Source organism: Dreissena polymorpha, chromosome 1 (genome assembly GCF_020536995.1).
Source record: "Dreissena polymorpha isolate Duluth1 chromosome 1, UMN_Dpol_1.0, whole genome shotgun sequence".
In the NCBI taxonomy this organism is placed as follows: Eukaryota; Metazoa; Mollusca; class Bivalvia; order Myida; family Dreissenidae; genus Dreissena; species Dreissena polymorpha.
In genome coordinates this window covers 146,801,215-146,817,613 of record NC_068355.1, presented here as the reverse complement: position 1 = coordinate 146,817,613, position 16,399 = coordinate 146,801,215, and the positions used below count along the sequence as shown (strand labels likewise).

Sequence of the window (16,399 nt, the reverse complement as noted above, 5' to 3'; positions counted from 1 at the left end):
TGTTAACCTTTGTTGTCTTTGTGTGTGGTAAATTTTCAGGGCTATATCTCAGATACACGATTTCATCATTAAATTTCATGGTTGTATTGATATCTATGATGAGAATTGAAATGCATTAAATCAATGAACCTACACTTAATTGTTTCCTTTAAGGATTATAATGTATATAAAGGGATTTGTACCCATCCATAAACAAAATAAATTTTGGCGGGGGGGTATTGTTTCACTGAATTAGCATGTATTCTTTAAAATTGTCTTAAATATTCATTTACACGCAAAGGTGTGTACATCATAAACTGGCTTCTTATTTCAATTAAGCATTGATTTTTTTGTTTTGAAAGGATGATGCAATTTTTATTTCACTTTTCTAACCATGTTGCACTTTGATTTTGTAGTACTAAAGATCATCTTGGGAAGATTTGTGGTACGCTCATCATTACTTGTCACATTGTGATGATAATGTCAAAATGTATTTCTTAATAGGAAAAGTAGTAAAATTGATAACTTGCATCATCCTTTCATGTTTAATAAAACAAGTATTTTTTTAAAAATTTGAAAATGTACAGAAGTTTCGGGTGATTTGATCTTGTGACATGCGTCTCCACAAATCTTTCTGGATGAGATTTGGTAAGTACAGTGACTTACATATATACATCAATCACTTAACCAAAGTCTGGTGTAATAGAACATATTTTACTACCACTTACTCTGTTATTGGAATATAAATAAATTTCAAGACATAATTAAAACTTAATTATTGAAGTTCTAATGTGTATTATATACCTAGAAATATAAAAAATATTGGAACATAACTTTTGATGTAATGTTAATATAAATAAAGTGAAGAATGGATTTGTTTCGATTTGAGTTACTAAATGTTGTACTGACATTTGAATTTTATCTTGTAATATATCCCTTTCTAGACATGGTGAAGGCTATGACAAAAGTTGCTCAGATGGGTAATGATTTGTCAGTGGAAGAGAGAAACCTGTTGTCAGTGGCATACAAGAACGTGATAGGAGCTCGTAGGGCGTCTTGGCGGATATTGAGTGCCTCTGAACAGAGAGTGCAGGAGAAGGGTGCTGCAAGCAATGAGCTGGACATGATCGTGAAGTACAGACGTCAGGTATGAACCATTTGCTCACATTTATGTTAGTTGACTGTATATTTAAATTTTTTATGACATGAGTTATTGCACACTGGCTGGCATTGTCTCACTGTACACAATTAAACATGCTATTTAATTAATCTGTACACTGTACACAGAGATTAAATTAAACTGTTTTAGTCTGGTATTTTGAATTGAAATGACCAGTTTACTTCATATACAAGCATCCATTTTGCTACCCTTGGTTTGATTTTCATGCCCCAGGTAGGGTGGCATACAGCATTTGACCTGTCTGTCTGTCCGTTCGTCCGTCCAAAAACTTTAACATTGACCATAACTTTTGCAATATTGAATATAGCAACTTGATATTTGGCATGCAGGGCTTTTTTTCCTTCTTTGCGAGTGGCCCTGGAAGGACATTTCACAATTTTGATAGGGACAATTCACAAACCTTACAGGGCCGTGAATTTTTACAAAATTGGCCGTTTTTCACAATTTCAACAATTTCACGGCTCGGTTTTTCACAATTTTAAGAAGTTCGCGACTCAATTTTTCACAATTTTGAATAGTTAGCGACTCAATTTTTCACAATTTTGAAAAGTTCACGACTCATTTTTTCACAATTTTTTAAAGTTCACGACTCATTTTTTCACAAAGTGAGGGTGCCAGGGCCGCTTCACAAAGTCAGGAAAAAAAGGCCTGGCATGCATGTGTATCTCATGGAGCTGCACATTTTGATTGGTGAAAGGTCAATGCCATCCTTCAAAGTCAAAGGTTAAAAAAAAATCAAAGCGGCCCAGAAGGGGGCATTGTGTTTCTGACAAACACATCTCTTGTTCTTTCTAAATTTAGATCCAATGTTAGTAAAGTATAATACCATTTCACTTTATGTTGTGAAAGTTGATGAGCTTTGAAATGTCTAATTTTATGTTATGATAGAAGATGAACATTTACATGTCTGTTATGATAGTTGATCAAAATTGAAATTATTATGTTAAGACCTAAGGACTAAAAAACCTATAATGAAATAATTTAAATGATTTCAGATTGAAAAGGAATTGAATGATACATGCCACGATGTCCTTGATTTGCTTGACAAGCACCTTATTGGTTCTTCCACTGGAGAGTCTAAAGTGTTCTTCTGTAAAATGTGAGTATGGACAACTTGTCTCTATGCTGTCTTTATTCTTGTACCAGTCTGCAAAATTCCCCTATTGCCTGATCGCCAATGCGGTGAATTCTCGGCTCTGGCGATAGAAAAATTGAATATAGATCGCCTGAATTGCGATGAAAAAAAAATCAGAGAAAATAAACAAATAAATAATCAATTTACCCATTTCAGGTGTAAATTATTACAGTGACACCGCTTGGTTACTTCCCTTAGTTTTCTATCATTGGTGATCTCCTTTAGCTGTTAAAGGGAGTTTGAAGTCTGGCTCGCGTATTAAAAATGTTGTAATACTTTTGGTAAACTGAACGTGAATTCTACGCCGATAAATGAAATACACTGTAACTCCAATATAGCGCGGTCAATGGGGTCCAAGCCGCGAAACAGCGTTATAACGGATCCGCGTTATAGGTTTTGAGCTCATTTACTGCAGGGCGCTATAAAAAAAACAGGTATAGAATAGCCTATAATATAGGTCATGTATATTGCCATGCTGTGTTGACGCAAATACATGCATATAAACCGAATCGTATCGATAACAGTATACATACCGCTTTTCTTATGTGCACATTTATCCGATAATCCAATAAAATTGCAACATCACTTAAAAAATAATAATCTTGAACATTAATGACGATATATGTTTAAGAAATTCGTAAACACAACCGTACGCATATATGTCATTTTCAGAAATGCATTGCATTATGGGGCAGAGCTTTTTTGGACGAGCGACTTTAAATTTAGATTGAATGCAATACAACTCATGTACAAAAAATTGTTTTATTGCGTCATACGCATGCAAAAAACGTGTTTCCCGGGGACTTTCTGATACCGCGCGAAAATGAAAGTGAAACTCTGTTAACAATTGCCGGTACACTGCGTTCGCATGTAAATAAATCGTCTGCATTATTTAATTTCTTATACACGAACTGAAAGATTAAATGACATAATACTAGAATGATAATGAAATGACAGAAAAAGTTGTTTTATACAGTAGGCAGTATATTTCACAGCCGCTCATTTAATATAGTCAAACTGCAACCATATCAAAGTAAGAATGTTTCAATCGTTTTGAATTACTTGAATTGTATAACTATCCCGCTTGCACTTAACTTATGGAAATTATTGCACTGAACCGCTCTGATGAGGAATACATGTAATAAACACTGACACGCGAGTTTTTCACACCTTTATTGACATTACACAACAGATTAACACCAATTAGCAGGGTCTTCCCCAGGCCATTTAAGCGCCCCTTGCCGGGGCGCTTGAATTTCGAAATCAGAGTCCCCGGGGCGCTTGAAATTTTCCGATCAGTGTATTCTTCAGTAAAATAAAGTGGAGATTGTCCAAAAAATCAAGGTTTCCCTATCAGTGTATCAATATTCCCTGTTTTAAAAGAGCACTCGGTACCTACTTTCACAAGTAATCGCCATAAACACCACATGGGGTAATGGATAATCCACTGATAAGAGAACAGCATGACGCGCGTATCGATTATTCTAGCCACATTACACGGTCATTTAAATGCTGACAAGGATGTATCTGGTAACTTTCCAGTCGTCAAACTGTGAAGTTCATCGTCCAATCGGTTACGCGAATGCTTATGAGGGCGGGGTTAACTATCAACCATTATTTTTGATTGACGTCGGGCATGAAGTAAGAGTTTATCGCAGCTTGATTAGTAAGAAGTTGTACCATTTGAGTAATATAAACCGGTAATTAGTACAGTACAGAACATTAAAGACGGTTTCGGGCATCATCATCACACCTTTTTACTGTAAACAAGTGTTACCTATGACTCATAATTAATACGAGAAATTAATTGCAAGTGGTAAACAATTAATTATTATAGCGAGTAAGTTGTGCAAATGACTCCCGGTTACAATTATGTGATAACAATTTATTTAATTCCAGTACATGTATATTTCAACATGTCCATTTATAGAACCAGGGTTTTTTTTTACTAAGAAAGTGACGCCGATATTCGGCGTCTTCCCCTACCAGAATTTTTCCCCTCAAAATACAATTTCCCCACCAAAAATATCATTTTTCACCAAAATATAATATTTTCTCTCAAAGAAATGTTTATTTTTCCTTTGGGCATTCGACAATTATCCAAATTGCACCAAGTACAACGACCTCGCTCTCTCTCTCTCCAGACGAACACAAAAAATCTGGGAATCCAAGTTATTCTAAATATAGCTCTTAAATTACGTCATGTAAACTGGGCAACTAATCGTAATAATCATGTGACTATTTTACTGGATACCGGTCTTGCGCGAAAAGCGTGTTTTTCGTCAATTAATTACCGGAAACCAGTCGAATTTTCATCCGGGCTATATGCAAGCCAAGATATAAACGTGAAAACAGAAAAAAATGTCTCACAATTGGCACTCTTACACAAACAAAAAAAACATTCGGACTCGGAAGATACTGAACGCATCGAGGCATTTTTTAAGAAAGAATCATCGAAAACCGTTATAACCCAGCAGGATTCTGAGGTAATCAACATCGAACATTGTGAAAGTGAAAGTAGACAATCGGCAGCTGCCGATCCTTTCCCTTCCAATACTGTAGCAGATCAAGATCGTCAAGCCATTCGTCATGAAATTGAAATCACAAAATTGACATCGTCCCCCGGCCCCAGTACAGAAATATAGCTGAAAACATTTCCCATTATTAGATCTACACCTGCAACTTTATTAAGGACTTTGACTTTAATACGTGTTAAATGTGTTTAAGAACAAAAAAGGACAGAGACAAGCCTCTTTTGATGAGTTATAGACATTGAAATGAACAGTTTTTATTTTTTCCCCTAATATGTCTCTTTCGCACTCTTTTTTCCCCTTTCACCCAGCGTCCAGCGTCTTCCCCTTTCTCTAAAAAAAAACCCTGAGAACTGATTAACCTCGTTTTTCTGACATTTATTCGACACGTAATGCGCTTTAACAAATTTTCGTTGAATAAATTACGCACACTTGTAAATGTTTCGTTCGATAATCGATAGTTAGAAGACTGATGATGGCAACCGGCCGTGATCCTCGTGGACAACGTGAATTTCATGCATAATTCCGTCAAAACATTTATTCGACTCGTAAAGTGTTTAAACAAATTGAATTTATAACGCAACGGTTAATATTTGTTGAAATCTCAAATGGGAATAATTAAATTTGTAATCCGAAACCCATTCCCGTAAGTCGATGTTAACGCGTTTTTAATCCGAAACACACTTCGGAATGTAAATGTTACCGCAACATTAAATATTTTTGCTTCAAATTAGCAGTGCAAATTTTATTTTGTGTCGAATCTTTTTCTCATTTAAAAAGAGCGCGAAAATTATGCAGCATGTACAACGTCGCGTCTATTGCATACAAATGGCGTGTATTGAGCGTTTTAACAAGCACACAACAGGTCAGGGAATTGACGCATATTCAGACGCAATATTTCATCAAATCTATAAATAGTCACTTAAAAAATGGCAAGGTTTGTGTTAAAGAAATAACTGAAAGCTTTTATCGTAAATATTTACCAGAAAGAGATTGATAAAAACGGAATAAACGGGATTATCGGATAATAAATAGAAACTTGAAAAATAGTAAGTATACAGTAATAGAGTCGGGTTGAAACGGATGTATTGGTGAATCGTTCGAGTCGGGATTTTACTATCTGTGCGGAAAAGTTTTAAAACAATTAAACAATAATAAAAAAATATATTTTTAAATGACTGGGGGAATTTTTTGAAGAGTCATAGCGCACCAAATGACGTCTTTTGACGCTGTTTTTCTTTGAGTTATAACGCACCACAGAACGTGAATTGACACGTAAAATTTAAAAAAAAATCAACGTATGGAGGGGACACCCCTCCGGAACCCATAGCCGATCGGCCCCGGGGCGCCTGAAAAAAATACTGGGGAAGGCACTGAATTAGCTGTCGATGTTGTTTAACCTCGAGGCGATTATAATCGGTTCAACGAACGGTTGAATAAAGCAATCAACATGACTGTGATTGCCGCCATCTTTGAATTGTCTGAAAATACATGAAGTTGCATAATACGGATTTGAATCAGAAATCAAATGGAAGGTTGGAGAAAAAATGGGATCCAAGCACCCCTCCGCGTTATATTGGATTCAGCGTTATAACGGAGCGCTTTATATTGGAGTTACAGTGTAATAGTGCGAATTTTTGTTTTTAAATTAAGTAAAACGGTTGAATGTGTGTTATTAATAGCTTTAATTTTTAAATAACCGTAACAGTGAAGCACTTCAATATTTACACGTCATAAAGCCGCCGATGATGCTTTTAAAATATCTGTTTATTATCATGATCGACGGATGTAAAAGCTTATCCGGTCAACTAGCATACATGGGCATTCACTCTAAACAATTAAGGCTTAGATAAAAAGATGAAAGCGAGTGTCATTTTGCCGACAGTTTTGATAGTTTTCTGTTCTGGAAGCGCTTTAGTACACCGCCTTGCAGGGGGAGTTAAGCAGTACATTAACATCAAAAGTAACCAATGAGAACGCGCGCAGTGTATATACATGTACATAAAAGTAAATATGCATACGATTTACTCTAGGGTGTTATACTGTTAACTTGTTTCGTGTTTCAAACACTTAAAAAATTCTTCCCCAGTCAAGGCCATCCTTAAAAATTCTTTTGTTTGGCATAACCCGACCGATCCCACTAAAATCGGCCCGACTGATTTTTTTGTTACTTTCCCAAAAAATTTTTTTTTGCTCGCCGAAACTTCTTTCCGCTAAATTTGTCCTTTCCGCTTTTTATCCTCTCCGGTTATTTGCGTCATTTAATTGAATGCTCTTTCAAGGATATCTAGAATAGCAATGCACAAAACGCGTACCGGTATTTATTTGAGTAGCCTATTTATTTGACATATGCATATGCAATTAATTAGACTTTAAATACAATTAAACCGCTCTTGTTTTTCTAGTATCCCTTTAATTAAATTACGCTGCTGTCAATAAGGATAGTTTGGGAGTATTAAAAACAAATTAATTATTATCACCGTTCAATTCTATTTGACAATTGGCGAGATGTGAAATATTATCGCCATATAACTAATTAATTAATTATCACTCTTTAATTCAGATTGGTAAATATTCCGTAGAAAGATAAAAAGTGGTCAGCTTAGAAATATTAATTGACAGGTATTGTCACGTTTTTGTTTCATTTGCTTATCTCTTTATACGACTTTCCGACTGGTAGCTATTTTGGAGGCAGACAGCAATATTAAATGTGTATTCAAATTATACAACATCTGCGCATGAATGACCCAATATTATCCGATAGCTCCACCCGTTCTCACGTTTCATTCGACAACGTCGTGTCATGTGTAAGCGAGCTCAATGCTGATTGGCCAGCTACCATGTGCACTTCATTAACAATAAGGTCAAGCAATGTCTAATCGGGTACAGACCGCGTTTCGTTAACTGTCGAATTGCAAACACTTTCATTGAAACAAAGAGACAAATATAGAAAACCAGTCCGGATTTAAAAGGGCAGATGTTTTCAACAAAATTTTACTAGATTTTAGCATTTTAGATTTTTCTTGAGCCAAATTTTCAATAGTTTTGCAAATGACTCAAATGGCGAACGACAGCGCGAGCATTGCAAACGTGTTATTATTAGTATAAATGCTCACTACTACAGGGCTCGCTCTGTCGTTCGCCATTTGCGAAAGTATAGCGAATTTGGCTCTAGAAAACTATAATTTGCGAATATGCTTAAATCTCGTTAAATTTCATTGAAAATATCTGCCTTTTTTATCCGGAGTGTTTTTCTAAAACTATTTTTCTCTTTGTTTCCATGAACAATTTGAAGCGCATATTGGAGCGGGCCAATCAACATTGAGTTCGCTATCGAGTAATATTGGGTCATTCATGCGCAGATAATGGAATACACAGTTGATATTGTCGTCTGCCTACAATATAACGGCCGATGGCAAAAGTCGTATAAAAAATAAGTAAATAAAAAGAAGCTCTTTATAGAAAAAGTAGACTTACGAATACATGTGCGGTGATACGGACGGTACAGAAAAATCTTTACCAATTTCCTTTCATGAGGCAGAAGACTTGGAGCTTTATTTGATAATTATCTTTCAGTTTGGTATATGTCCGAGTTCAATGTCAGAAAAAAAAACTACAAAAAAATAAAATCCCTACCTACCGACCCACCCATATTTACCTGGGTCGCGTTATGCCAAACAAACAATTTTTTAAGGATGGCCCAATGTGCAATTTATTTTGAATTCATAACCATACTCGCATAAAATAACTCACCCGTGTATATTGCCAATGTATCCATACATCGACGACTTAATTTTATATCCCACTTAGTGTATTATGTAAGTAACTGCATACAAATAAAAAATATTTTTCAAAATATAGTGATCAGTTAAATCAAAACACTTGAACTCATGAGCCCTGGTGTTTTTCATTCATATTATTAAGATCGATACCCCTGAGCACCCGTTTTGTATTTTTACTGGTAACTACTTGCTGCCGAGAATTACACTTTTATTGTACTGCTAAAGCCAATAATATATAAACTGAAACTGAAAGCTATTACAGAATAAAAGTTTGAAACCTGGAATACTGATTTGTTTACAATCTTGCCGTTACCCACCAAATGCAATCTTTATATAACGACTGTGTTCGTCCTTTCATGATAATGTCATTGTAAATTAATTCATTTTTTTTCTGGCTATGAAAAGTTTCCTCTGGCTATGACAGTTTGGCAATGAAGACAAAAAAGTGAGTTTTGCAGACTGCTTGTACAGCAATTAACAACAGCCTTCATGTACTCATTTGACATGAGAGCTTGTCTAAATTATCTTGCTATTCAGTGATATTTAAAAGATACTTCATGCCCTACATGTAGTAAACAAATTTAAATAAATACTTGCCTGGGTTTTATTTTAACTTCCCCATGCTTTGGACTAGTGGGTAAGCGTGAAGACAGTTACAATTTATTGAATGATTTTAATATTCAGATCGGATAAGTTAATGAAATACATTTAATAGTTTGTTTAAATTAACTTAATTTATTCAATTTAAGATAAACTCCCAGCATTTAAGTTTTAACCTGTTTCTCTGTTTGATTCAGGAAGGGCGATTACTACAGATACTTGGCCGAGTTTTATATTGGAGATGAACGAAAGAAGTTTGCAGAAAATGCCCTGGTTGCATACAAAGCTGCCAGTGACGTTGCTATGAGCGACCTTGCACCCACCCATCCCATCAGATTGGGTCTGGCCCTCAACTTCTCTGTTTTCTACTATGAGATCCTAAACTCACCTGACAGGGCATGTAGACTCGCAAAATCTGCATTTGATGATGCCATTGCAGAGTTAGACAACCTAAATGAAGACAATTACAAGGATTCAACACTTATCATGCAGCTCTTGAGGGACAACCTGACACTCTGGACATCTGACATGGCACAAGATGGTAAGAACATATTTTGTATTTACCAGTGACTGAAAAAGCAACAACTTTGCTTACCCTTTTAAGTAGTTCATTCTTATGGAAAACTGCGTATTGATAAGCGAAAATCTAATAAGTCGTTCACAAATTTAATATTCAGAGCTTCGTTTCCTTTGAAATTTCTTCCTCTTTTGCAGTTAAATTTTGGAATTTTTTGCTCTTAAAAATGGAAAGCCTTGCCCTTTCCCCAAAGAAACAAATAATTTTTGTTCCTGTAATGTTTTTTGAAATCTTGGCCTATATGAAAATATTGTGAACAAAATATTCCTTCGTAGGCCCTCCACCAAACATACACCTGGTTCTAAATTGCTTAAGATTGCCACACAGTCTTAAAATAGAAAGACATCTTGACAGCAAACTTACAATCAAACAATTTCACACATACATGTCAGCGCTTTCCACAGGATTTTTGTCAGGCGCCCCGGGGCTGATAGGGGTGGTTCAGGAGGGGTTTTCCCTCCCAAAGTTGATTTTTAAAAATAATTTAACGTGTCAATTGATGTTCTGTTGTGCGTTATAACTCAAAGAAAAACAGCTAACATAAGTATGTGTATTATAAAAAACAACAACAGACTTTGTTATGCTTGAAGTTTACATCAAATACATAGCTAGATCTGTCATTAAGGATTTTTTATGAATATTCATAGTCAAAGGACCCGCATTCAACATATTTTTATTCAAAACTCAAGTTGCCAAATATCTGAATGCAACCATTTTTGAAACAAAAGTAAAGCTGAACATCATAAATGTACAGTATTGAAATGTTAAGAAGCTACAAAGGGTAGTGACTCTGAATCTGGCAGTGGCAAATGTTCATCACTTGCTTGCACAGAAACCCCTTCTGTACGTATGTACCCATAAAAGCTCAGAGCATTCAAGAAGAATAAGATTCTGGGTTAACCGTAGACTGACTGGAGGTAAATTTTCCCCACAAAACATTCAGTTTTTGTGTGCCTTTCGAGTCAATTTATGGTATTTTACTTTTATAGTACTTCGAATTATGCGACATTTTTTTACACTGGGTCTGATTTCCGTATTGTTTTACCCAAATTTATTCTTTCGATCCGCAGTAACGTTGAAAGTGAAACTAGTCCACATTTTTTTACCCCAGATCATCTATATCGATTCTCAACCAATTTACAATAATTAATGAGTACACATGGTTATCACTTGTTGTATATAACCTGATAATTCTGAATAATCCAGCACTTCAGAATTTAAAGGCTGACCGAAAATGACCGTAAATGTGCCTTCAGAAATGCATAGACACAAGCGGCACCTTTTTGTCTGAAGTGTAAAGATCGCAAAATTGCATTATGGAACACTATACGATGACGTTCTACGCGGAATTCCCATTGGTGTGCTAAAACACGGCGCCGATTATTTAAAACACAGTACCTACCGGGAAACGCATTTTTCTGCTTTGATTATTTCGGTCGGAAATTGGGATATTTTTTTTTTTAATTGGGAAAAACACACATATTTGGCATTGGGAATGGGTCCCCCTATCGGACCCGTGAGATAGGCAGAAAAAGGCCTGGACTCTGATTTCGAAATTCAAGCGCCCCGCTGAGGGACCGTATAATTGCCTGTGGAAAGCACTGCATGTATTGTTATTAATTGGTTTATGGCAAAATTACTAAAAAGAACTTGCTGCATTGCAAAGAAACACACACCAGTCCATCTTTAGCTATATAAGAATTTGTCTTTCACAGAGTGCAACGCAATGTTTGTTTCTAATTAAAATATTCCTACAATATAATGAATATTACGCATGTTCATCAGGTGGTTGGTTATATTCTTCAACCTAAACTTGTGCACTCGTGGGCAGCATTTTAGTCAGTCTTTAATATGGTTTCTAGATATTTTAATCCCCAGCCTCATCACAATAGGGTGTTTATAGGAATGCCCTTAGTCTGTCCATCCCCAGCCTCATCACAATAGGGTGTTTATAGGAATGCCCTTAGTCTGTCCATCCCTAGCCTCATCACAATAGGGTGTTTATAGGAATGCCCTTAGTCAGTCCATCCCCAGCCTCATCACAATAGGGTGTTTATAGGAATGCCCTTAGTCTGTCCATAACACTGATCACTCCTTTACCCGTAAACAAATTGTCATGAACTTTGCCGCAAATGTTAAGGTCATATAGACGATGTGCAGAAGGCTTGAGCTAGGCTTAAAGCCTGAAGGTTCAAGGTCCAAGGCTGGTAATTTAATAACTAAATTACTTCAGAGCTTAAATGTACTTAAAGGTAAAAAGTTTTAAGCCCGATATTCTTGTCCTGTCATTATCTCCATAACTTACTAAATGATTTTCATAAAATTATGCTACAATATCAAGATTATTGAGGATATGCTCAGAAGGCATAATTCAGCCAAGTCTTCTCAAGTTTAAGGTGATAATTAATTGTTCTCTTCATTTCTTTACCCATTGAAGGGTTTTCATCAAATAGGGCTGCAATTTTGACGTAATTAGGAGATGCAGAGGGTGTGAGTCATTTGATTTAATGCTGGTTCAAATCAAGGTTATTTACTGGAAATTCTTGTTGCTTGCTGTCTTTCGATGAATTTAACGAAAACTGTTATCATAATGCAGCTGTTTGCTATAAGGTTCCACTAAATATAGCCTTTAGGGGAAATTTGTTGGAAGAAACGGTACCCTTAACATGAGCGAGTATATTACACCATGAAAACCATTTTCAGGTGTTTTTTTTTTAATATTAAAAAACAGTTCACACATAATTGTAGTATTTTGATTTATTGTACAGAATATCAAAATGTCTTAATGGGCATCGTCAATCATTTACTATTAAATCACAACAAATCAATGAATGCTAGTGTATTCTGATGTTCAAATTGTGTTATAATTTTCTTTAGACATAAGAACTGGTATCTTTATAAACAGTTAAGAGATTTGCTGTAATTATTTTGCAGGTGATGCAGAACAACCTAAAGAACAAGTGGAAGACATAGAAGCAGAAGATCAGTCATAAAGGATGTAGTGTTGCTGTGCAGTGTCAGTGACTAGTGAACACAGATTCTGGCAGTGTTGTTGCATATACAAATAATATTTTTAATTTTCAAACAACTAGTGGCAGTTAAGCTAACATTCCAAATACCAAAGTGTTTGGTCCTTGGGCATGTAACTTGTGTTTTCATTCTTAGTTTGTTCCACATTTGAAGGGTTAAGGTTTGTATAACAAGAATCACAAAGTTAGCAGAAACGTCATTATTCTTGTTAGCAGTGATCTAATTAATAGTATTAAATATGTGCCAGTCTTGTATTGTGGAACAATGTATTTATTTGTTAAGTATTGTATTTGTAATTGCATTCATGTAAAACTGGCAGACACTTAAATAAACATGGTTATATTTAGTAAAAGGAAACAGCTGATAATATTACTAACATTTAATATTTTTGGGGACGTATTTTTAGCATATTTAAGCAGGAAGTGCACATACTAAACTTTTTTGGTCACCATTTGTCTAGGGTCATGTGTTGTCCACGTTTTGCCTGTTATAGCACTATAGGCCACTTTTTATGCCCCCTTTCGAAGAAAAGGGGGCATATAGTGATCGGACTGTCCATCTGTCTGTCTGTCCATCTTTCCGTCACACTTTGCGTTTAGGTTTCGAAAAATGCTCATAACTTCTATGTCCCTTGAGATATAACCTTCATATTTGGTATGCATGTGTATATGGACAAGGCCTTTCCATATGCACACACAATTTTACCCCTTTGACCTTGAACTTAGGGTCCGCATTTAGGTTTCGAAATCTGCGTTTAGGTTTATAAAAAAGCTCATAACTTCTATCAAGCGTTTATAGGGGGCATAAGTCATCCTATGGTGACAGCTCTTGTTTGGGATGTAACTAAAAGTGCTGGACGGAAAAACGGGCTCTTGCTCAGAGTGATCATCTTAACTATTTATAGACCCAAGTTTCAAATCTGGGTCTGTGCATGCAGAATCATGCCACTAGGTCAAATATTGAAATAAACAACATGTTTCACTAGCAAGGGAGACATCCAATTTGGCTAACTTGTTCAAAAGCTTTTTATGACTATACCTTGTCAAATATGATGTAAAACCATCTCAGTGATTTGAAATGTAAAATGCGATTTATAATTTGTAAGGCACTAATTTGTAGTGTTCTCAAGCTAAAAAAAACAACACAATTTCCCGACGGTGAAAATGGTGCATTTTTTCCCAATCGAAAAGAGCCTGGGTCTCATTTCAAATTAAAAAATAACTGCTTGGCAGAGTTTGACTCAAGGTAATGTTTACAAAAACAAAGTCACTGGGTCAGATTATGACTAAATGTATCACCAACTCAGGTTTTGTGTTTAAAGGCTATCATCCAGGGCTTTCTTCTTGGTAAAAATGAATCGTTTTAATAGTTTTGAAATAATGATGTTAGGTTTTTCTTCAAAGTCTATTGTTGAACAATTGCTGAAACAAAGAGGCGTTCAATAAACCTAAATGCACTGAAATACTGGGCTGTATATTTTATACATTCTAATATTGGAATTTTCTGCAGTGTGGCTTGTGGTCACATCAAATATAATTACTATTTAAGACAGAATCTCAGTACCTGTATTGTGTAGATTTACATTGGCAATATTAATAGTATTCATATATTAATACAAGATTAACAACATAGAGTCTTGTTGTTTCTCCAAACTTGTGTTCTGAGATTCAAGATAGTAAGATGTGAGCTGTGCATTGTCCACAAGCAGACAGTCCCAAAAGTATTTTTAAGTTCACAGGACATTGGTACTTGCAGGACCGGACTAGGATTCATAGGACCTAAACATCATGTCAGCGACTTAAATTTATTATGCCCCCCTTCGAAGAAGAGGGGGTATATTGCTTTGCTCATGTCGGTCGGTCCGTCTGTCGGTCCGTCCACCAGGTGGTTGTCAGGCGATAACTCAAGAACGCTTAGGCCTAGGATCATGAAACTTCATAGGTACATTGATCATGACTCTCAGATGACCCCTATTGATTTTGAGGTCACTAGGTCAAAGGTCAAGGTCACTGTGACCCGAAATAGTAAAATGGTTTCCGGATGATAATTCAAGAACGCTTATGCCTAGGATCATGAAACTTGATAGGTAGATTGATCATGACTAGCAGATGACCCATATTGATTTTCAGGTCACTAGGTCAAAGGTCAAGGTCACGGTGACCCGAAATAGTAAAATGGTTTCCGGATGATAATTCAAGAACGCTTATGCCTAGGATCATGAAACTTGATAGGTAGATTGATCATGACTAGCAGATGACCCCTATTGATTTTTAGGTCACTAGGTCAAGGTCATGGTGACCCGAAATAGTAAAATGGTTTCCGGATGATAACTCAAGAACGCTTATGCCTAGGATCTCGAAACTTGATTGGTACATTGATCATGACTGGCAGATGACCCCTATTGATTTTGAGGTCACTAGGTCAAAGGTCAATGTCACGGTGACCCGAAATAGTAAAATGGTTTCCGGATGATAACTCAAGAACGCTTATGCCTAGGATCATGAAACTTGATAGGTACATTGATCATGACTCGCAGATGACCCCTATTGATTTTCAGGTCACTAGGTCAAAGGTCAAGGTCACAGTGACAAAAAACATATTTACAAAATGGCTGTCACTACAACTGAGAGCCCATATGGGGGCATGCATGTTTTACAAACAGCCCTTGTTGACATAATGATAATTGAAAAAATGAAATGGAAAATAAATAAAAATGAAATGGAAAACAAACAACACAACACTAAAATGAACACTAACAAATCACAACACTTGCAGTATTCTAAAGAAAATATTTAAACAAAAAATGCGTATAAACTATGCAATATATCAATATTCAATATAATGGTATATGATACGCAAAGTTGCTGTTAAAACAAATGTTCAGATACTATTATGCCCCTCTTCGAAGAAAAAAGGGTATATTGTTTTGCTTGATGTCTGTCGGTCTGTCTGTCCATCGTTAGACCAGTTCGTTTCCGATCATAACTCGTCAACAAATTTACCAATTGGCTTGATGATCTTCCCATCACATGTCCCTTCTCCATGGACAGTAGATGTCCCCTATTGTAATTGGTCACTAGGTTAAAAGGTAAAGGTAACTAAAACACAAAGTGTGAAAAGCGTTTCCAATCAATAACTCGACGAATTGACCGATTGGCTTGATACTTCACATGTGCAATGGCCTTGGACAGTAATAACCCCTATTGAAATTGGGGTCACTAGGTCAAGGTCACTATCACACGAAGTGTGAAAATATTTTTCGATCAATAACTTGTCAACAAATTGACAGATTGGTTAATACTTCACATGTGCATTGGCCTTGTCCAGGAGATTACTTCTAATGAAATTGGGGTAACTAGGTCAGGTCACTGTTGCACAGTAAGAGTTTTAATGTTTCTGATTAGTAACTCGTCAACTGATTCACTGCTTGGCTTGATACTTTCCATGTGGCATTGGCATAGAAGACAGTAGATGACCTCTATTGAAAATTAGGGTGTCAAGCTCACTGTTACACACTTAGTGTGAAATAGTTTCAGATCAATAACTCATCAACTGATTCACCGATTGACTTGGTTACTACTCATG

At 36.0% G+C, this 16,399-nt stretch overlaps 1 protein-coding gene and 2 long non-coding RNA genes across 5 annotated transcripts in view; 2 read left to right on the top strand and 1 right to left on the bottom strand.

The window, feature by feature from the left end:
• Nucleotides 1–16,399, top strand: part of LOC127854666 (14-3-3 protein epsilon-like) — a 159,370-nt gene that overhangs the window by 4,304 nt on the left and 138,667 nt on the right. Inside the window, exons 2-5 of one of the 3 annotated variants that reach the window (XR_008037092.1) lie at nucleotides 924–1,126; nucleotides 2,155–2,258; nucleotides 9,405–9,748; nucleotides 12,719–13,572. The exons of 1 other annotated variant lie outside the window; for it this stretch is intronic. The gene's annotated coding sequence lies outside the window, so the exon portion shown is untranslated. Of the gene's footprint in view, nucleotides 1–923; nucleotides 1,127–2,154; nucleotides 2,259–9,404; nucleotides 9,749–12,718; nucleotides 14,060–16,399 lie in introns of all 3 variants that reach the window. One more of the 3 variants, XR_008037093.1, reaches the window with a different exon arrangement.
• Nucleotides 1–16,399, bottom strand: part of LOC127854803 (uncharacterized) — a 142,107-nt gene that overhangs the window by 15,258 nt on the left and 110,450 nt on the right. The window lies entirely within an intron of this gene.
• LOC127854824 (uncharacterized) lies at nucleotides 14,463–15,413 on the top strand. Its single transcript, XR_008037117.1, has 2 exons — nucleotides 14,463–15,045; nucleotides 15,329–15,413. It is a non-coding gene; the product is annotated as an uncharacterized LOC127854824 (long non-coding RNA).